This window comes from Chiloscyllium punctatum, chromosome 47 (assembly GCF_047496795.1).
Source record: "Chiloscyllium punctatum isolate Juve2018m chromosome 47, sChiPun1.3, whole genome shotgun sequence".
Taxonomy (NCBI): Eukaryota; Metazoa; Chordata; class Chondrichthyes; order Orectolobiformes; family Hemiscylliidae; genus Chiloscyllium; species Chiloscyllium punctatum.
In genome coordinates, this window is record NC_092785.1 from 51,074,914 (window position 1) to 51,098,007 (window position 23,094).

The window sequence follows — 23,094 nt, forward strand, 5'->3', positions numbered from 1 at the left end:
TTTGTGTCCTTGTCTCACCCCCACCTTGCTCACAACCTCTTACATTTCTGATGGTTCCGAGACCTCTGTAACTTTCACTGCGCCCCCTGGGTCAGTGGCGTGAGTTTTGAATTCTCTTCCTCCTAAGAAAATCAGAACTTTTTCCGGTTGCAGTGTCCCCCAGATTTTATTTTGAAAAGCAGAGCATTTGTGTCAGAGTCTAGTATTTGTGAGCCATCTTCCACAATTCTCAGCATTTGTATGTAATTTGTGACCTTCCCACAGATGTGTAACGTCACTGGATTGGCCATGCTAACATGGTCGCAGTGTGCAATTTAGGTGGGTTGAGCTAGCCATGGTTAATGTGGGGTTATGCGGGTAGGGTAGGTGAGCAGGTCATTGCAGACTCGATGGGCAGAATAAACTCTTTCTGCACCCACGGGATTCTGTGATTCTAACTAGTTTTGATTGTTGTTCATTCAACTCAGATACATATGATTCCTTTATGATTCTGTGGGTGCTCACTCACTCATTTCCTTCAGTTTTACATCAATTTCACACTGTATGTGAGGGTGGGAATGGATTTGTAAATATAAATACTCCAATCAAAACCCCTCACAGGTCAGGAACTGTTTCTGCTACTTTCATCACTCACAAGGAAGAGGAAAATAAAGGTTCAGTCACAAATCTCACAGGAACATAGCGATTATAATCACCAGGAAAGGCTGAACAGGTCGAAACGCTTTTCACAAGAAAAGAGGAGCCTCAGAGACAGCCTGGTACAAACAGAAAGCATTGTGTCTGTGTTTTCAGAGTTTTGAGGTTGAAATCTTTGGGTTGGAAGCATGTTTCATTGCCCCAGATCATCAAAGGTGATATCTAAATGTGCATCTTTCTTTCTATCTGTCTGAGTTAACAATCAGTTGGACAGGTCAATGTCTGAGTGTCTTACCAAATCCCTGATTGAAACTGTCTCCGCCCACAAACTCAGCTGCCTCACCACTCACTAGGTCATGGAGAAACTCTGCTGTTACAATGAGAACTGTCTTTGCTGTCACCGCTCCTCATGCTTCCACCTAATCCCCACTTCCCTTCATTAAATCCCAGCTACCTCTAGTCCACCCATGTGGACATGTTGAAGAGCATGACAGGAGATTGGATTGAAACCAAGAGTTCAATAGCCAGAATGAAATAGGAAGAAGTCAATAAAAGGTGATTGTGGATCCTAGGGGATACAGACTCCAGGATTAGTCTTTGTGGGCATTCCTGCAGTAATACACGACAGTATTCCATGATGAGAGTTAAACCCGGGTGGCAGGAGAGGGAGTCACTGAACATTAGTAAGTTTATTTCAAACACAGGAGGTTTGTTCAGTCAGTAACAGTGTGTTCGATATGGAGGTGAATTGAGCAGTGACGGGAAATGTTACCACAAGCTGACAATGGAAAACTTTCCTTGGAACAGGAGGAGGCCATTCAGCCCCTCGACTTTGCTCTGCCATTCATGATGATCATAGCTGATGTGTGACATAACGTACAATTTTCAAAACCCTCTAATTTCATCAATAAACTCCTCTGCAACAGACAAGATGAGAATTGGAAAACTAAACATCTGCACATGCTGGGAAAAACTGAAAAAAATAAAAGAAATTGCTGGAGAAATTCAGCAGATCTGGCAGCATTTGTGAGGAGTGAACCTTTCAGGACCAGTGACAAGTCAGGTGACCAGCCGCAGCTGACCATTCTGCCTGTTCTGGAACACTCTCTGGAACAAGTTCTGGTGTGAGATTGTCAATGATAACTGAGAGAAACAGGAGGACGGGCTCAATCAGAATAAGGAATTCACTTCACCCGAACAGTGGGACACTCACCGACACAGTCACACTGCAGAGAGGCATTTCACCTGCCCCACGTATGAGAAGGGATTTACTCGACCTCACAATCTACTGAGGCAGATCTCATTCAGATGCTCAGTGAAGAGAAGGGATTCAGTTATTCATCCCACCCCCTGAGACTCCAGCGTGTTCACACTGGGTAGGAGCTGTTCACCCCTCTGTGTGAGAAGAGAATTGCTGCGTCTTCAACACGATTGAGAGCCCAGTGAGTGCTCACAGGGAAGTGGTCATCCCCCTGCTCCATGTGGATTGCAGGACTCTGATTCTGATGTTACTGTCCATCAGAGTCAGGAGTGGACCTTGTACATGATGACACTGTTGGAGTATTGATGTTGTTGTTAACCACATTAACTGGGCTGGAGGTGACTGAACTTACATTGCCACTTTCTGAACCTCAGGATGTCTCTCTGGGCAGTAAGTCCCCACAAACAGCAATGTGACAATGAGCAGGGATCATCTGTTTTGATTTAAATTGTGATTGTAGCACAGCTGCTTCACAGCATCAGGTACAAAGTTGGAGTCCAGCCTTGTCCAACGGCCTGTGTGGAGTTCCCACATTCTCTCCATGATAGTGTGGGTCCCCTCCAGGTGTTCTGGTTTCCTCCCACAGTCCAAAGATGTGCAGGTTAGGTGGATCAGTCGTGCTAAATTGTCCACAGGATCCAGAATTGTACAGACTAGGTGGATCAGCCATGGGAAATGCAGTGTTACAGTGATGGAGTGCTCTGGGCGTGATGTTCTTCGGATGGTCGGTGGGGTTTGATGGGCCAATGCTCTCCTTCCACACTGTAGGGATTTTATTCTATGATTGAGGATAAATGCTACACAGAAGGGTGTCCTTGGAAAAGGAGCATGTGGTGTGGATCAATGCTCTCGATGCCTTTAGATAGAAGTGGGCACCGCAGGGGATATAGTGCTTTATCTCCATCGCTGCCCCCTCCCCACAACTCTACTGTGATTTAGTCCCTTCTCATTCTGACACTTGTAATGGTTTGCTTGGCCCGAAATGGGCTTTGTTTGGAAATATTCAATTGGTTACACAAATGGTTGACTGCTGGTGATTATATGTCTAGATTAGAGTGGTGTTGGAAAAGCACAGCAGGTCAGGCAGGATCTGAGGAGCCGGAAAATCAACATTTCAGCAAAAGGCCTTTTCCAGCATCCCTCTAATCTAGGCTCTTGTTTCCAGCATCTGCAGTCCTCACATTTGCACTGCTGGTGATTATATGTTAACCAAAAGCAAAATGGCGTACTGATGATTTTGATGGTGGGTAGATTGCTGTGCTCACATTTCTGGGTCGGAGAAATGGGGAAAAAGAATGCTTCACAGCTAACAGAACGAGAACTGAAAAGCAGTTAAATCAAACCAAAGGTTCAGACAGGGAGGGAATATTTCCCTGGAGTTTGAGTAGCTGGAAAGTGATTGTGTCCAGGAATAGACAGGATTTTGTTTTACAAGGGTTGAAAGTTTTAAAACTGTTATATTCAGACAGTTTACGTTATTTTCTTTAATTTTATTTGCTGTGCAAAATAACTTTTACAACATTTTAAAACCAAAATTTACAAACCTTTTGTTAAAGATAAATGTTAAATAAAATCCATCAAACCATCCCACACTGAAAACTGTTGTGGAAGTGCAATCTCCTGGAGAATCCCTGCGAACTCCTTCCTGCCCAGGCTCCATGACTATATACAGACCTGGGGGATAGCAGCAGGAGGAGACCATTCAGCCTTTCAATCCTGCTCCACCATTCAATGGGAAACAGCTGACCATCCAGCTCAGTCTCCTGCTGTGTTCCAATCCCTTTTCATGACTTTACCTTGAAGAACTATATCTAAGTCCTCCTTTGGCTTCACTGCCTTTTGTTCCAGTGATGTTGCTGTGTTACTGTGTGGGTGTAGGCAGGGGTAATGTGATGGTGCTACCTCCTGGAGGATGCACTCAGCGTCCCTCATCATCCTGCAGGAACATCAACTGGGGTTCAGCAACTAGAGATAGAAACCATTTCCAGGATATGGGCATCACTGGCTCAGCCAGCATTTATTCCCCTTCTCTAGTTACCCTTGAGAAGATGGTAGGGAGCTGCTGTCTTGTACAATTCACAGTCCATTTGGTGCAGAGAGATCGAAAATGCTGCGATGAGAGTGTTGCAGGATTTTGGCTGAGTGATTCTCTGTCTTTGCTTCTTCAAATGCTGGTTAACTTAATCATGATCTGCACATGACTTTGAGATTTCAGTCTGCAAATCTTCACCATCTAGCACCCTGTATAAAGGAATATGTACATGTTAGAAATTCAGAGCAGACAATTCTACTTACTCTTTTTCCCTTTCTTCCCTCAAAGCTGTAACCCTCCAGCCCACTTACTCTCTCCCACCATTCTGACTCTGCTACCCCCTAATGTACACCCTCCCCATTCCCATGGTGTTACTGATAAACAGATCCATGCCACCACTTCCCGTCCCTGGTTAGACTCTGCACCCTTTCTGAGTTCACTTCCTTTCCCTTCAGTTGCTGCAAGTGAATAATGTAACAGCAGAATGAAACAAAAGGAAAGAAAGGGAGGTGGCAGATCCTGGACAGAAGAGGAACCTTCAATCTGGGAGAATGGATCAGATCCTTCTTCGTTCCCCATTAGTTGATTCCGACCATTACAATGAATTGGGGATGGAGAGTGGTCCTACATGGATGTAGTGATACTTTGACCCCCTCCCCCAACAGATCAATACTATGAGTAAATACGTTCCTCCTCCAGCCAATCACAGAGTGAAAAACTTTCCGCAAAGCATATTTACCCAAAGCACATGCTCCAAAACCCGCACACATTTTGTACATGTACAGTGCCGTGTTTCCCCACACACGTGTGGTCCCTGCCTCAGGGATTGTGGGAGTTGTAGTCCCCATGACGCCATTGGAGCCCTGTCTCTGGAAAGTCAACGAAAAGTGTAGACTGGAGGGTGTTGTGTATCTGATCCCCATTCAGACACACATAACATTTGGATTGTCACTGGGTTTTATTGAAACATCTGCTTCCACAACCTGATTTTCTGATGTAAGGAATATAGATTCAGCCAACTGGGGTGTGGCGAGAATAATAGGAGCAGGAGATTTTAAGCAGAGGTGACTCAATGGTTAGCATTGCTGACTCACAGCGTCAGAGACCTGGATTTGGTTACAGCCTTAGGCAACTGTGTGGAGTTTACACGTGCTCCCTGCGTCACTGCGGGTTTCCTCTGGGTGCTCGAGTTTCATCCCACAGTCCAAAGATGTGCAGGTAAAGTGGATTGGCTATGCGAAATTCCCAGTGCCCATACGTGTGCAGGTTAAGCCATTAACCATGGGAAATACAGGGAATGGGTGAGTGTGAATGGGATGCTCATGATAGGGTTGGTGTGGACTCCATGGACGATTACCCTATTTCTGCACGGTAGGGCTCCTATTCCATTCTCATATAGAAGAATGTACCTATCTCAATGTGCTGTGTATCTGTGGAATTCCCTATTCAAAATGCGGTAGATGCTAGGACAATGAGCAAATTTACTGAAGAAATACAGATGTTGAATTTGCAATGAATTGAAGGGTAAGAGAGAGCAGGCAGGAAAATCCAGCTGAGACCGAGGTGAGCTCAATCAGCATGGTATTAAATGGTGGAGCTGCATTGCCTCTCCTGTGCCCAGTGCTTATCTTCTTGCGGTAATAACGGAAAAGCTGAAACCAAAACTCACCACCTTCACCAAAGGAGATTTTTGGAAAAAGCAGGATAGTCAGGTGGATTAGCGTTTCAAACTTCGAAAGTAAGGAAGCATGTGGGAGAAAATGATTTTTCAATTTTAAACTGAGGTGAGTTAGACCGGTTATAGTCCAACTTATTTAATTGGATCATGATGAAGGAGCAACGCTCCGAAATCCAGTGTGCTTCCAATTAAACCTGAGGGACTATAACCTGGTGTTGTGAGATTTTTAACTTTGTACACCCCAGTCCAACACCGGCATCTCCAGATCATGTAAACTGAGGGGAGACAGTGATTTATGGTTTTAGACTGTTCAGTACATTCACACCGTCCAGAATACTCTGTTTTGAACATCTATCCTGTACTTTATTACAAAGCCAAGGTCTCTGACAATGAAAACCAAAACATCCAGGTAACATGGCCTCACCTCGTAATCTGATAAAAGACTTGTGATAAATCTGGTTGAATTTAGAATACAGTTGGAAAGCGGGAAGATTAAATCCAATCCCAAGATCCTGTGTTTAAACAAAGGAGACTACAATAGGATGAGGCAGGAGTTGGCTAATGTAGACTGGAAGCAAAGACTTTAGGGTGGGACAGTTGACGGACAGTGCGGGAATATCAAATAATCTTTCAAACTGCTCAGCAAAATTATATATCAGTGAAAAGGGAGGACTGTAGGAAATGGAATAATCTGCCGTGGGTGGATAAGGAAATAAGGGAGTCTATCAAACTGAAATAGAAAGCATTCAAATTGGCAAAGACCAAGAAGAAACTAGGAGATTAGAAAAACTTTAAAGATCAACAGAAAGCTGGATGGGATTGGGGGAGAAAAGTGATGAGTAGCTATCCCCAGGGCTGGAATAGCAGTTTACACTGCTAGAGGGGAACCTATTATTTGGGGAACATATGGCCTCTGTAATTGTTGAAGCACTTAACTGTTACCATAGAGATAATCCTGATCAAGTGCAAAATCTCAGCACACTCCAAAAGCTTGTACTTCCAAATAAACCTGTTGGACTATAACTTGGTGATGTGTGGCTTTTAACTTTGCCCACCCCACTCCAACACCAGTTCTTCCACATCAGAATCCTGATAGACAGCCCCACGGAAACTGAAGTGCCTGTCAGATACCTGACTGAGCCACAGGGCCGTGAGGGAGGGGTATGTGGTTTAACCACAAAGTGCTGAGCTGAACTCGACTTTTTTAACTGCCATTGCCATGGAGATAATATTGAGAGACAGCGTCCATTCAAAACACAAACCACAAAGGTATAAGAATGGGAGCGGCACATCGGACAGGCGGGGAGTTACCTGATGCTGCCTGGAGGTGTTTTGCATGTACACTATCCAGGTAACTGCCATGTCTCATCAATAAAGACTCAAAGAAGGCCTCTCAGAGTTCTGTGCCCAGTTATTCCTATCCAGCAGGGTTCAGGAATATGAGTACACAGCAGTCAGTCTTCACAGTGGAGGATACGAAGAACATGCCAGTAATTGATAAGGAGACTGAGGAAGGTGAAGACCAAGGAACAACCATTATCACGAAAGTGTTAGAGCTGGGCAAGCTAATGGAGCTAAAGGTAGACATGTCTCTTTGCCAGGATGGAATACATCCCAGGGTACTACCAGAGGTGGCGGGAGAAATAGAAAATATATTTGGAGTCAGAGTCCTACAGCAGAGACAGGCCCTTTGGCCCAATCTGGCCCATGCCGGCCAATATGTCCATCCACGCGAACCCATTTCCCTGCACTTGGCCCATCTGCATCTGACCCTTTGCTATCCATGTATTTGTCCAAATGTCTTTTACATGTTGTTAATGTACCCACCTCAACCACTTCCACTGGCAGCTCAGTCCATATACATACCACCTTCTATGTAAAACAGTTGCCCCTCAGGTTCCCTTTCATAATTTCTCCTCTCACCTTAAACTGATGCCCTCTACTCCTTGATTTCCTGGGAAAAAGACTGAGTGCATTCACCTTACCCAAGCCTGTCACAATATTATACACTGCCAGAAATAGATCTCCCCTCTGTTTCCTCTGCTCTAAACAAAAAAGAATCCTCGCTTGTCCAACCTCTCCCTCTAACTCAGACCCCTGAGCCCATTTCTTCTGCACCTTATCCAGTTGAATAACCGAAATCTTCACTGCATTCATCACATTTCCAGTGTCTCCCCACGGCGCTGGAACAGACGTGACATCGCCAACGGATTACAAGCCATGATCGAAAATTAACCCCATTACAACAATCCCGTTTTCATTGTATTTTCCATGGTGCAGGTATCCTTCTGTCTTTCTGGTTGCATGGTTAATTAAAAACTTGTCCTCATACAAAACAAATCTGTAACTTCATTATTCCTGGGAAATGTGACATGTATTTTCAGACTTTTAAAAACAAATGAAAGCTCTCTCCACATTCACCACGCTGACATGGACTTGGCTGTGTCTCAGTAATTTTTCCAGTCACATTGACACTTGAAATATTCGCCCACGGACAGAATACACACCTTTCTTTCCACATGAAAAGGCCAATGATATTCAGATCGGCACGGATTAAGTAACTGTCAAAACTGAACATGAAGTTCAATCTGAATTTCTCATTCACAAATCTGCCCTTTCAGTACCCTACAACAGAGAAAACAAGTCACCACCATTAACACAGGATGGAAATTCATAAGACAATTATAGTATTAAATTGTAGTTTCTTTGTTCCCCCAAAGCTTTAATTCTCAGTCTCACAATTTCTCCCTTCTGTGAACTGAAATCCAAACCAATCTCCTCACCCCTTTCCTCCACACCCAGTTCTAATGCTCTCTCCTCTCGTTGAATTCAGCTTCTTAGCTCCTGCCTGCAGACTAAGGACCAAAACAAAGGTGTGGCACGATGGCACTGCTGCCCCACAGCGTCCGTGTGGAATTTGCATGTTCTCTCCGTGTCTGCGTGGGTTTTCTCCGGGTGCGCCGGTTTTCTCCCACAATCCAAAGATGCATTGGTCAGGTGAATCGGCTAGGCTAAATTGCCAATAGTGTTATGTGCATTAGTCAGAGGGAAATGGGTCTGGGTGGGCTACACTTCCGAGGGTCGGTGTGGACTGGCTGGGCCGAAGGGCATGTTTCCACACTGCAGGAAGTCTAATCTAATCAAATCAATGAATCTGACTCGGAGTCTCCTGGGTGTTGGTGAATCCTCCCCCCACCTCCCAAGGTTTCCTAGTCAGACCAACATTGATTTTTTTTTTCCAATCTGGAACCTCTTATTTATTTCCTCCACACCAACCCTCTGATAAGAACCATCCTGCACACACTGGACAAATCACATCTGGTTGAACTAAAATGAACCAAATTAGAACTTTAATTGCAGGCCTACCTTTGTTCCTTTCCATAACATTCCTGAATCTTCACCTGAGTTCTGATAACTTTCTGCAAAATGCTCCCCCCACCGATACGCCGACCACTTGTCACGATACCAGGGCAGGGACCAGTCCCCTGGGTCCTGTTCTCAGAGGGAGGAAGGGAGGGAGCAGCCAATGACAGATTAATCCCACACATCCAAAGCCTCCCTCGCTGGCACTGACCCATACTGCACATACGCCAACAATTGGCCAGCACTGCGCCCGTGCACAGGTCTCCCCTCCTACAGAGCATGCTCCAGATCACACAGGTGCCTGGGTGATTGAAAGCAGCTGCTGCCCAATAGAGTGGAGGGGGAGGGGCTGCAGGACTGGAACAATGGGATTGTAAACAACGAATGAATGTGGAGGACACTTGGGGATGGACAGGTCAGTGAGGGACAGGAGCAGTGCAGCAGCAGGAGGGAATACTGGACAAACTGAGCAATGGGAGAGCCTGACAGGAGAGAAACGACAGGATGGTTCTGTTTGGAGACTCAGGCAGGGACAGCTGGGAGACAGTATGGCCTGGTGGCTTGGGCATGATTTCCAATCAGCCTCTTCAAAGCCGCTGTTACCAAACTCTGAACCCGATTCTCTTGGTCCAGAGGTAAGGACACTACCGCCATTTCTTGGTGGGCTAGTGGAAAGAAGGGAAGATTTTCTCAATCTCACTCACATGGAAACTCCATGAGCTCCTCCCACTTACTGTCTACGGTGGGAATGGAGGAGACAGAGCAACTGGAAGGGGGTTAGGGATATAGGGACTGCCTTTCAAAAGGAACTCATCTGTGTTGGTGTTATTAACAAGACTCAGTACACAGTCACCAACACAAAGCTGGTGTATGTGAAATTTATCCAGAATATTAACACCCATAACTGGGTGACGCAGACCCCAATGTACAGAGTTAAGTCCGGGATATTAATAACGGCTTTGTGTGTGAGAAATCACGTCTCATGAACTTGATTCAATTTTTTTGAAGTAACAACAAAGAGGATTGATGACGGCAAAGCGGTAGAAATAATCTACATGGACTTCAGTAAGGCATTCAACAAGGTTCCCCATGGGAGACTGGTTAGCACGGTTAGATCTCATGGAATACAGAGACAACTAGCCATTTGGATACAAAACTTGTTCAAAGGGAGAAGACAGAGGGTGGTGGTGGAAGGTTGCTTTTCAGATTGGAGACCTGTGACCAGTGGGATGTCACAATGTATCGGTGCTGGATCCTGAAATGTTCATAATTTATATAAATGATTTGGATGTGAATATAGGAAGTAATGTTCGTAAGATGACCCCAAAATTGGAGGTGTAGTGGACAGTGAACAGGATTACCTCAGATTATAATGGGATCTTGATCAGATGGTTGAATGTGCTGAGGACTGGCAGATGGAGTTTAATTTAGATAAATGTGAGGTGCTGCATTTTGGAAAAGCAAATATTAGCAGGGTGAATACACTTAATGATAAGGTCCTCGGGATTGCTGCTGAGAAAGAGACTTTGGAGTACAGGTTCATAGCTACTTGAAATGCAGAATCACAGGTAGATAGGATAGTTAAGAAGGTGTTTAGTATATTTTCCTTTATTGGTCAGAGCACTGAGTATAGGAGGTGGGAAGTCATATTGCGGCTGTACAGGGCCTTGGTTAGGTCATGCTTGGAATATTGCATGCAATTCTGATCTCTTTCCTATCAAAACAATATTGTGAAACTTGAAAGGGATCAGCAAAGTATTACAAGCATGTTGCTAGGGTTGGAGGATTTGAACCAAAGGGAGCGGATGAATACACTGTTTTCCCTGGAGCGTCAGATGCTGATGGGTGACCTTATAGAGGTTTATCAAATCAGTAGGGGCATGGATAGGGAAAATACACAAGATCTTTTCCCTGCGGTGGGGAGGAGGCATGATGGGGGATGGGAGACAGAGGGGAGACACCGAGAGGGGGAGGGTGACCATTATTTTGTAGATTACAACACAACCCTGTTCCTGTTCTCTCCCTATCCCCTTCAATCCCTATGAAAGGCTCAGAACAAGTGTACAGTCCCTGGAAAGTAGAGCTTCAGGGTGATCAAGTGCTGAAGGTCAGCTACCTGACCTGCTGTGCTTTTCCAGCGCCACACTTTAACACAAGCTGGAAGAACAACACCTCATTTTCTACTTGGACATCCTGAACACCTCTATCAAATTCAATAATTTTAGGCCCTGAACTCTCCAATGTCCTAGCGCCCTAGCCTCTTAACCCACACACCAGTCCTTGTTATCATAGAGCATGCCATTACACACTACCTATGGTTCGCCACTAACAGTCCTCATAAACAGCTATTCACCCTCCCCCAGCCAGTTCGTTATCCACTCCGTTGTCCAACTGCTCCCATCTCTTTCTTTGGACTCTATCCCCACCTATCATGTACTCCTTAACCCCTACCTTCTGCATAAAAAGTGACATTTCTTTTCAGTCACATCGGCTCTGAGGAAGGCTCAGCGAATCCAAAATGTTAATTCTGATTTCTCTTCTCAGATGCTGCCAGACCTGCTGAGCTTTTCCAGTACCTTTTGGTTATTGTGAGATTTACAGCATCCGCAGCTCTTTTGGTTCTAATTTACCAGGAATTTCTAATTCAGGTCTAGCCACCTAAAACCGTGTGTTTATCAACACTCCCAGTCCATACAAACTCAATTTCTCTCCCAATCTCTGCTGTCTCTCTCATTCCCTTCACACTCACGGAGTACACCCGCACCATAGTGACAGTGCACCTGCACAGTTTATGGTCACATGTTGGCCCACTGGACCCACCCCTCATTCACTCCCATTGTCTGGAGGATCACATCAACTCTCCTATTGGTCTGAAGCTGCCATCAATCTCACCGGCCCCATTGTGACACGAGTTGTGCGCTCCTCCTAGGAGTATTGGAGGCTGAAGGGTGACCTTATAGAGGTTTATCAAATCATGAGGGGCATGGATAGGATAAATAGACAAGGTCCTTGCCCTGGGGTGGGGGTGTCCAGAACTAGCGGGCATAGGTTCAATGTGCGAGGGGAAATATATAAAAGGGATCAGAGGGTCAACTTTTTTCACAGCAGGTGGTGTGTGTATGGAATCTTCTGTCAGGGGAAGTGGTGGAAGTTGGTAAAACTAGACCATTTGGCATCTGGATGGGTGTATGTATTGGAAGGGTGTAGTGGGATGTGTGCCAAGTGTTGGCAAATGGGACGAGATTAAGTTCGGATATCTGGTCAGCATGGACTAGTTTGACCAAAAGGGCTGTTTTCATGCTGTATATCTCTATGGCTCTGCACTGGCATGAGCTTCAACATTCAGTGAAAGGGGGCAGTATCACAGAGTAGAGGGACTGGGGGCTATTCAGCCCATTGGGGCTGTACTCTCTCTCTCTGGAGATGGTGCCAGTCTGTCCCAACTCACCTCCCATTTGCCTGTAAGAAATCTGCTCCTAGTTGAAATCACTGCTTAACTTTCTGAGTTCCAAGGAGAATTATCCGACCTTCTGCTAACTCTCCACATAGAGAAACGTATCTTATTTTAATGTTTCAGTGTTATCGAGATGTACAGCACAGAAACCAACCGTTTGGTCCAACTTGTCCATGCCGATCAGATATTCTAAATTAATCTCGTCCCATTTGACAACACTTGGCCCATAACCTTCTAAACCTTTCCTAATCACTTACCCAATCTTTTAAATGTTGCCTTTTAAATGTTGCAATTGTTCCAGCCACCACACTTTCTCTGGCAGCTCATTCCATACACATAGCACGTTCAGCTTGAAAACAATGCCCCTCAGATCCCTTATAAATTGTTTTCCTCACTCCTTAAGCCTGTGCCCCATAGATTTGGACACACCTAACCTGTGAATAAGATCCTGGTTGATCACCCTATCCATGTCCCTCACAATTGTATCAACCACTGAGGTCATCTGTCAGCATCCGATGCTCCAGGGAAAACAGCCCCAGCCTATTCAGCCCATCCCTATATAGCTGAGACCCTCAACCCTAGTAACATCTTTGCACATCTTTTCTGAACCCTTTCAAGTTTCACAATATCATTCCGATAGCGGGGAAACCAGGACTGAAAGCAAAATTAAAGAAGTGGCTGAATCAATGTGCTGAACAGCCACAAAATGCCGTCACAACTCGTGTACTCAATCCACTAACCAGTAAAGGCAAGGATACTAAACGCCTTCTTCACTACCCTGCCTATCTATGACTCCACTTTCAGGAACTATGAACCTGCACTCCAAGATCTTTGTTCAGCAACGCTCCTCAGGACCTTTCCATTAAGTGTATTAGTCCTGCCCTGATTTGATTTTCCAAAATGGAGCACCTCACATTTTTCTGAATTAAACTCCATCTGCCACTCCTTAGCCCATTTGTTTGAAGTCCCATTGTAATCTGAGGTAACCTTCTTCCCTGTCCACTGCACCTCCAATTTTGGTATCTATGTAAAGTCACTGACCATGCCTCCTATATTCACATAGAAAACATTTACATAAATGAAGAAAAGCAGTGGACCCAGAAACGATCCTTACAGCATATTGCTCATAGAACATAGAACATTAAAACACAGTACAGGCTCTTCGGCCCTCAATGTCGCGCCGACCTGTCATACCAATCTGAAGCCCATTTAACCAACACTATTCCATGTACGTCCATTTGCTTGTCCAATAACGACTTAAATGTACTTAAAGTTGGTGAATCTACTACCGTTGCAGGCAAAGCATTCCATACACGGACTACTCTCTGAGTAAAGAAATTACCTCTGACATCTGTCCTATATCTATCACCCCTCAATTTAAAGCTATATCTCCTCGTGCTCGCCATCACCATTCTTGGAAAAAGGCTCTCCCTGTCCACCCTATCTAACCATCTGATTATCTTGTATGTCTCTATTAAGTAACGTATCAACCTTCTTCTCTAACGAAAACAGCCTCAAGTCCCTCAGCCTTTCCTTGTAAGACCTTCCCACCATACCAGGCAACATCCTAGTAAATCTCCTCTGCACCCTTTCAAAGCTTCCACATCCTCCTTATAATGTGGGGAACAGAACTGTACACAATACTCTAAGTGCAGCCTCACTAGAGTTTTGTACAGCTGTAGCATAACATCATGGTTCCGGATTTCGATCCCCCTGTTAATAAAAGCTAAAACCCTGTATGCCTTCTAAACAACCCCGTCAACCTGGTGGCAACTTTCAAGGAAATGTGTACCTGGACACTGAGATCTCTCTGCTCATCTACACTACCAAGAATCATACCATTAGCCCAGTACTTTGCATTCCAGTTACTCTGACCAAAGTGAATCACCTCACACTTGTCCGCATTAAACTCCATTTGCCACCTCTCAGCCCAGTTCTGCAGCTTATCTAAGTCTCTCTGTAACGTACAACATCCTTCGTCACTATCCACAACTCCACCAACCTTCGTGTTGTCTGCAAATTTACTAATCCATCCTTCTACGCCCTCATCCAGGTAGTTTATGAAAATGACGAACAACAGTGGACCCAACGCCGACCCTTGCGGTACACTACTGGCAACTGGACTCCAGGATGAACGTTTCCCATCAATCACCACTGTCTGCTTTCAGCGAGCCAATTACTGATCCAAACTGCTTTATCTCCCACAATCCCATCCTTCCGCATTTTGTACAATAGTCTACTGTGGGGAACCTTATCGAACGCGTTGCTGAAATCCATATACACCACATCAACCGGTTTACTCTCATCTATCTGTTTGGTCACCTTCTCAAAGAACTCAATAAGGTTTGTGAGGCACGACCTACCCTTCACAAAACCGTGCTGACTATCCCTAATCAAATTATTCTTTTCTGGATCATATCTCTTATAACCTTTTCCAACACTTTACCAACAACTGATGTAAGGCTCACTAGTCTATAATTACCAGGGTTGTCTCTACTCCCCTTCTTGAACAGGGGAACCACATGTGCTATCCTCCAGTCTTCTGGCACTATTCCTGTAGACAATGATGATTTAAAGATCAATGCCAAGGCTCGGCAATCTCTACCTTGGCTTCCCAGAGGATCCTGGGATAAGTTCACTGGGCCAAATGGGTTTTATCTATTTTCACACTCTGCAAGATTTCTAATACCTCTTCCTCATGAGCCTTAATCCCACCTAGTCTAGTAGCCTGTATCTCAGTAATCTCAACAACATTGTCATTTTCTAAAGGGAATACTGTTGAAAAATATTCATTTAGTGCTTCCCCTATCTCCTCTGACTCTACACACAACTCCCCACTACTATCCTTGATTGGCCCTAATCTTATTCGTCATTCTTTAAATACCTATAGAAAGCCTTAGGGTTTACCCTGTTTCTATCCGTCAACAATTTCTCATGTGTCCTCCTGGCACTTCTGAGCTCTTTCTTTAGGACTTTGCTGGCTATTTTGTAACCCTCAAGCGCCCTAACAGACGCTTCACATCTCATCCTAACATAAGCCGCCTTCTTCCTTTTGAAGAGAGATTCCATTTCCTTTGTAAACCACAGCTCCTGCACTCTACAGCTTCCGCCCTGCCTGACAGGTATATACTTATCTCGGACAAATAGGACCTTTTTCTTGATCTTTGAGGGTCCCTATTCTCTGCCTGCTTACTCGTTTATCCTTAGTGTATTTCTGGAATCTCTGGATTCTCTGGGAACCTATTTCCCAAAGCTCTCTCATGTCCCGTTTTTGCTCTCCTGGTTTCCCTCAAGGAGACTCCGACTGCCCCTATACTCCTCCAGGAATTTACACAAACCCAGCTGTCTGCACCTGCCGTATCGCTCCTTCATTTTCTTGACGAGACTCTCAATTTCTCTCGACAGGCAGCATTCCCTACACTACCTATTAAGGCCTTAACAGGAACATACTGTCTGTGTACTCTCGTTGTTGCAGGCCTATGGACGCAATGGCAGATGAGGACAAAGAAGCAATCATTCTCAGTAAAGAGGTGGTGTTGGGAAAGATAACAGCCGAAAGGTAGATGGGTCTCCTGGCCGTGATGGAGTGCATCCAAGGGGACGTTAACAGATGGCAGTGGGTAAATAGCAAATGCACTCGTGATAATTCACTAAAATTTGCTGGACTCTGGGACAGCTCTGACAGATTGGCAAGCTACAAATGTGATGCGAATATTTTAAAATGGACCTGTTAGCATAACTTCTTTGGTGGGGAAAATGCCCGATCTCTTAAGGAAGAAATAGTGAGCTATGTGGATAGAAATTATCTCATTGAGCAGACACAGCATCGATTCATGAAAGGTAGACTTCACTAAGATGAGTGGTAGAGCAATGTGTGCCGAGGCCACTGTAAGTCTGCACAGGGATACAGATAGGCTATGTGAGTGGGTAAGGATCTGGCAGATGAAGGACAAGATTGGGAAACGTGAAGTCATCCATTTTGGTCAGACTAACAGCAAACTGATGATGAAATGGTGAAAACTTGCAGCATGCTGCTGTGCAGAGGGAGCTGGGTGTCCTTATGCACGAATCACAGCAAGTTGGTTTTCAGGTACAGCAGGTAATTAAGACAGTGAAGGGAATATTGTCCTTCATTGCTAGAGGGATGGTTATGCTGCAGCTGTACAGGGTGCTGGGGAGGCTACACCTGGAGTACTGTGTACAGGTTTGGTCCCCTTACATTCGCAAAGATGTACTGACACAGGAGGGAGTGTAGAGGAGGGTCACTAGTTTCAGTCAGGATTTCAGAGGGTTGGCGGATGCAGAGAGATTGAGGAAACTGGTAGTATGCTCATTGGAATTTCGAAATATGGGAGGTTGGATGGGAAAAAAAATAAAATTATGAACGGAGTAGATAAGATAGAAGCAGGGAGGTGATTTCCGCTAGGGGTCGCTTAAACTAGGGAGCAGAGCATCAAAATAAGGGGGTATCAGATTTAGGACTGAGTTCAGGATGGACTTCTTTAGGTAAATCTGTGAATCTGTGGAATTTGCTGCTGAGTGCAGCAGTTTAGGTTATCGACTTGACTATCGTTAGGTCAAAAGGTAGATTTGTGAACAGGAAAGGAATTAAGGGTTATGGTGAGAGAACAGGAAAGTGGAGCAGAGGCCAAGAAAAGATCAGCCCTGATCTTATTAAATGGAAGAGCAGGCTTGAGGGGCCATGTAGCCTACTCCTGCTCCTCTTTCTTATGTTCTTATGTTCCCACTTTCCAGCCTGGGAATAGCAAAGGAATACCTTGTACTGTCAAAATTCGCCTTTGTCCAATTTAGAACACCATTTAGATCTGGTCTATTATTTTCTGTAACTATTTTAAAACTAGTAGAATTATCAAAGAACCCTGACAGCGTGGAAGTAGGCCATTCAGCTCATCACAACCACACGGACCCTCAGAGACTCCTACCTTACCACTGCATTCCCCATGGCTAATCCACCTAGCGTGCACATCCCTGAACAATATGGGCAATTCAGCCTGGAATATCCACACAACCTGCATATCTTTAGATAATGGGAGGAAACCAGAGCAAATAGACGAAACCCACGCAGATAGTAACAACAAGGTGATGATCCCTTTCTTATTTCCCAGTTCCACCAAAATAACTTCACTGGACGTACTCCCAGGAATATCCTCCCTCAGCACAACTGTAATGCTACCTCTAATCAAAAAGGCCACTCCGCCCCCTCTCATGTCCCCCTTTCTATCCTTCCTCTTGCATCGATACCCTGGAACATTACACTGCCAGTCCAACCCATCTCTGAGTAACGTTTCTGTAATCCTCATGATATCCCAGTGCCACGTTCAAAACCATACCCTGAGCCCATCTGCTTTCCCTGTCCGGCCTCTTGCATTGAAGTAAATGCAGTGTAACTTGTCAGTTCTACCTGGTTCTGTGCCTTGCCCTTGCCTGTCTTGACTGTCTGACTTCTGAACTGTACCAGCCTCAGACTTACCTCTTTTCTCACCATCTCTTTGGGTTTACCCTCACTGGATTAATGCCACCTGAGTAACACTAGCAAATCTCCCTGCCTGGATATTAGACACTTTCTAATTCAGGTACAATCCATCCTTCTTATGCAGGTCAACTCTACTCCAGAGGAGATTACAATGATCAAAAGATGTGAATCCTTCTGCCCTACACCAGCTCCTTAGCCAATCATTCATCTCCTCCATCCTGCTATTCCTAGTCTCACTAGCATGTAGCACCAGAAGTAATGCAGATATTATGGTCGAGGACCTACTTTTTTATATTCCAGGCTAATTTGCTATATTCTCTCATCAGGACTTCATCTCTTCCCCTTCCTATGTCATTGGTACCAATGTACAATGACCTCTCACTGGTCATTCTTCCCTTTGAGAATATTCTGCTACCTGTCCGAAACATCCTTGATCCTGGCACCAGGGAGGTACCACCCCATTCTGATGTCTGTCAGCTACAGAAAGGGCAGTCTGTGCCCAACTACAGAGTCCCTTATCATCCTTGAGCGTTTGGAATCTGATATACCTCTCATTATAGTTGAGCCAGTCTCAGTAGCAGTAACTTGGCTGTCAGTGCAAAATTCCCCTGAGAGTCTATGACCACCTACATTATCCATAATAGTATACTTGTTTCAGATGGGGATAGCCACAGGAGACTCCTTCTCTACCTACCTCCCTCTCCTACCTTTCCGAGAGGTAACCCATCTACCTGACTGTATCGGCAGTTTTTCGGCCTGAAACTGCCACCTATCACACATCCTGACTTTTGTAAATTCTTCATTACCATTAAGCACCGCTCCATCTGATCCATGTGATCCAAGAGGATTTGCATCACTTCCTGTAGGCTATCCTCAGGATCATTCAAACTCCCCCTACTCTCCTCCAGGAAGTGCACATCACTGTACGAATGGCCATCTCTGCACCTTAATCTGTAGACCCAGAAAAAGGCAGAGTCTTACAGCTTTACAAAAGACTACTCTCAAATACATTAGTACCTGTATTTTACATTTAAAACATTCAACCAAAAGATCATAACAGAGGCACTTAAACTAGTAAACACTCACCCTACTGAATGTTGCAGATTTGAAAAAGTAAAACAGAGTAAGATTTACCTTTGAAGAGACTGAAACCCACTGAGCTGATCCCCGGCTGTGAGTCACAGACATACAGCACGGAAACAGACCCTTCAGTCAAACTCGTCCATACCGACCAGATATCCGAACCTAATCTCGTCCCATTTGCCAGCACTTGGTCAATATCCCTCTAAACCCTTCCTATTCATATACTCATCCAGATGCCGAATAAATGTTGCAATTGTACCAGCCTTCACAACTCCCTCTGGCAGCTCATTCCATAAACACAACACCGTCGCATGAAAAAGTTGCCCCTTAGGTCCCTTTTATATCTTTTCCCTCACGCTAAATCTATACCCTCTAGTTCTAGACTCCCCCACTCCAGTGAAAATCCCTTGTCTATCTATCTGATCGATGCTCATGATTTTATAAACCTTTGAGATCACTCCTCAGCCTCTGACGCTCCAGGGAAAACAGCCCCAGCCTGTACAGCCTATCCCTATATCTCAAATTCTCCAACCCTAGCAACATCCTTATAAATCTTTTGTGAACCTTTCAAGTTACACAACATCTTTGTGATAGGTGGAGAACAGAATTGCGCACAATATTGCAAGAGTGGCCAAACCAATGTCCTGAACAGCCGCAACATGACCTCCCAACTCTCTTACTCAATACTCTGACTAATCAACGAAATCATACCAAACACCTTCACTATCCTATCTACCTGCACCTCTACTTTCAAGGAGCTATGAACCTGCACAACAAGGTCTCTTTGTGCAGCAACACTCCCCAGGACCTGACCATGATGTGTATCAGTCCTACTAAGCTTTGCTTTTCCAAAATGCAGCACCTCGCACTTATCTGAATTGAACTCCATCTGCCACTCCTCAGCCCATTTGCCTATTTGATCAAAATCCCATTGAAATCTGAGGTAACCTTCTTCACTGTCCTCTACACCTCCAATATTGGTGCCATCTACAAACTTACTAACTATCCCTCCTGTGTTCACATCTAATTCATTTATATAAATGATGAGAGGTAGTGGACCCAGCACGATCCTTGTGGCACTCCACTAGTCACAGGCCTCCAGTCTGAAAAACAATCATCCATCACCACCACCCTCTGTCTTCTGCCTTTGAGCCAGTTCTATATCCAAATGGCTACTTCCGTGAGATCTAACCTTGATAACCAGTCTCCCATGGGGAACCTTGTCGAACACCTTACTGAAGTCCATATAGATCGCATCTACTACTCTTCTCTCATCAATCCTCTTTGTTACTTCTTAAAAACCAGATCGAGTATGTGACACATGATTTCCCATGCAGAAAGTTATGCTGACTATCCCTAATCAGTCTGTGCTTTTCCAAATACACGCAAATCCTGTCGCTCAGGGCTCCCTCCAAAACCTAGTCTAGCACAGCATCTGTAGTTCCTGGGCTTGTCCAAACTGCCTTCGTTAAATAGTAGCGCCGTATTAACCAACCCGCAGTCTTCTGGCACCTCAGCTGTGACTATCAATAATACAAAAATCTCAGCAAGAGGCCCAGAAATCACTTCCCTCGCTTCCCACAGAATTTTAGGGTACAACTGATCAAAGCCTGGGGATTGATCCATCCTTTATGCGTTTCCAGACATCCCGTACTCTGTAGTATGGACATTTTTCAAGATGTCACCATTTATTTCCCCACATTCTACATCTCCCGTGTCCTTCTCCACAGTAAATACTGATGCAAAATATTGCATCTTGATAAAACAAACGAGGGCAGGACTTACACTAATTAAAAGTAAGGCTTTGAGTTGTGATATGGAACAAAGAGACTGAGAGGTACAGGTCTTCTTAGTCTGTGTCACATGTAGACAGGGTGGTTAAGAAGGTGGTTAGCACACTTATCTTCATTGCTCAGACCTCTGAGTACCAGAGTTGGGAATTTAGGTTGAGGCTGTACAGGATGCTGGGGAGGCCTCTTCTAGAATACTGTGTCCAGTTCTGGTTGTGCTGTGATAGGAAGGATATTATTAAATTGGAGCGGATTCGGAAGAGACTAACCGGGATGTTGCCATGAATGGAGGGATTGTGTCACAAGGAGAAGCTGGATAGGCTGGGATGCTTTTTCACTACAGCGTAGGAGGTTGAGGGATGACCTTAAAGGATTATAAAACCATGAAGCGTGTAGATAAGGGGGAGGGGGGGATTCAAGACCTGGGTGCATACAATTTGAAAATAGAGGAGAAAGGTTTAAAAAATAAATTGGGGATTTATTTTTACCTTTACATGTGTGAAGTGAACTCCCAGAAAAAGAGGCAGCTGTGAATACAATTACAATGTTTAAAAGACATTTAGACAAGTCCATAAATAGGAAATATTTGGATGAATGTGGACCAAGCGGAGGCAGGTGCGATTAGATTAGTTGGGAATTATGGTCAACACGGACTGGTTTAACCACAGGGTCTGTCTCTGTTCTGTATCATTTTAGGACTCAAACTCTCGCTATCTCTGAATTCCTCCATGCTCACAACTCCCCAGATCACTGTCACCTCATCCAGACTAAACTCTTCCTTATCTCTAGAAATCCTCTCTTGCCTCAGAACCATCACTATCTCTGGTATCACAAGCATCTCTGTAACATCCTCCAATTGCCTCCCATCTCATCACCCACCCTCACGATCTCTAATCTTGACAACCCCCACAAATCTGTCCTTCTCCACAGTAAAAACTGATGCCACTCATTTAGTATCCCCCCCAACAACTCCATCTCCTGTGTCTTCACACATAGGCTGCCTTGCTGATCTTTGAGGTGGCCTATTCTCTCTCTAGTGACCCATTTGCTCTTAATGTATTTGTAAAAACCCTTTCCCTATTCGCCAAAGCGGTGTCCTGTCCCCTTTTTGCCTGACTGATTTTACTCTTAAGTATACTCCTCTTGCCTCTATACTCGAAGGATGTTTGTGATTTTTGGATTGGAATAAATGCAAAATATTACATCTTGGTAAAACAAACGAAGGCTGGACTTAGACTGATTAAAAGTTGGGCCTCGGATAGTGATATGGAACAAAGAGACCGAGGGGTTCAGATCTTTGAACTATGTGTCACATGCAGACAGGGTGGTTCAGAAGGGGTTTAGCACATTTGCCTTCATTGCTCAGATCTTTGAATATAGGAGTTGGGACATTATGTTGAGGTTGTACAGGATGTTGGGGAGGCCTCTTCTGGAATACTGTGCCCAGTTCTGCTTGTGCTGTTATAGGAAGGATATTATTAAATCGGAGCAGGTTCAGAAGAGATTTACCAGGATGGTGATGGGAACGGAGGGATTGAATTATAAGCAGAGTCTGGATAGGTTGGGTCCTTTTTCACTGGAGCACAGGAGGCTGAGGGGTGAACTTATTAGAGGTTTATAAAATCCTGAAGAGTTTTGGTAATGTGAACAGCAGGTGCCCTTTCCAGGAGGGGTTGCGATTCAAGATTGGGGACATCCTTTTCTCAAATTAAAAAGTAAGGCTTTAAAAAGAAGTTCCGATGTTATTTTTTGTTTTTGCACAAGAGTGGTTCACATGTGGAATAAACTTGCAGAGGACGTGGTAGATGTGAATGCAATTACAATTTCAGGGTGGCACAGTGGCTCAACGGTTAGCACTGCTACCTCTCAACACCAGGGACACAGGCTCAATTCCTGTATTGGGTGACTGTCCATGTGGAGTTTGCATATTCTTCCCCATGACAGTGTGGGTTCCTCCAGGTGCTGCCGTTTCCTCCCACAATCCACAGATGTACAGGGGAGGTGACCTGACCGTGCTCAATTGCCCATAGTGTTCAGGAATGATTGGGTTGAGTGAATTAGTCGGGGTAAATGTAGAGCAAAAGGGTAGGGGAATGGGATTCTAATAGGAAAAAAACATTTGGACCCGTATATCAACAGGGAATGCTAGGATGGACTTGGACCAAGTGGAGGCAGGTGCGATTAGTTCAGTTCGAATTTATGGTCGACACGGACTGGTTGGACCACATGTTCTGTGTCGATGCTGTGTAACTTTATGACTCGTTACCTCTGTAAATTCCTCTATGTTTGGAACTCTCCCTATC

At 44.7% G+C, this 23,094-nt stretch overlaps 1 long non-coding RNA gene across 8 annotated transcripts in view; it reads right to left on the minus strand.

The window, feature by feature from the left end:
* Positions 1-3,478: 3,478 nt before the first annotated feature.
* LOC140468630 (uncharacterized) overlaps positions 3,479-23,094 on the minus strand; it is a 31,962-nt gene continuing 12,346 nt past the window's right edge. For 5 of the 8 annotated variants that reach the window (XR_011955749.1, XR_011955751.1, XR_011955750.1 and 2 more), the window contains 2 exons: positions 8,115-8,232; positions 3,479-4,138 (listed from right to left, as the gene is read on the minus strand). This is a non-coding gene — a long non-coding RNA (uncharacterized lncRNA). Of the gene's footprint in view, positions 4,139-8,114; positions 8,233-8,973; positions 9,100-18,724; positions 18,870-21,279; positions 21,319-23,094 lie in introns of all 8 variants that reach the window. The other 3 variants (XR_011955752.1, XR_011955753.1, XR_011955754.1) reach the window with 3 other exon arrangements.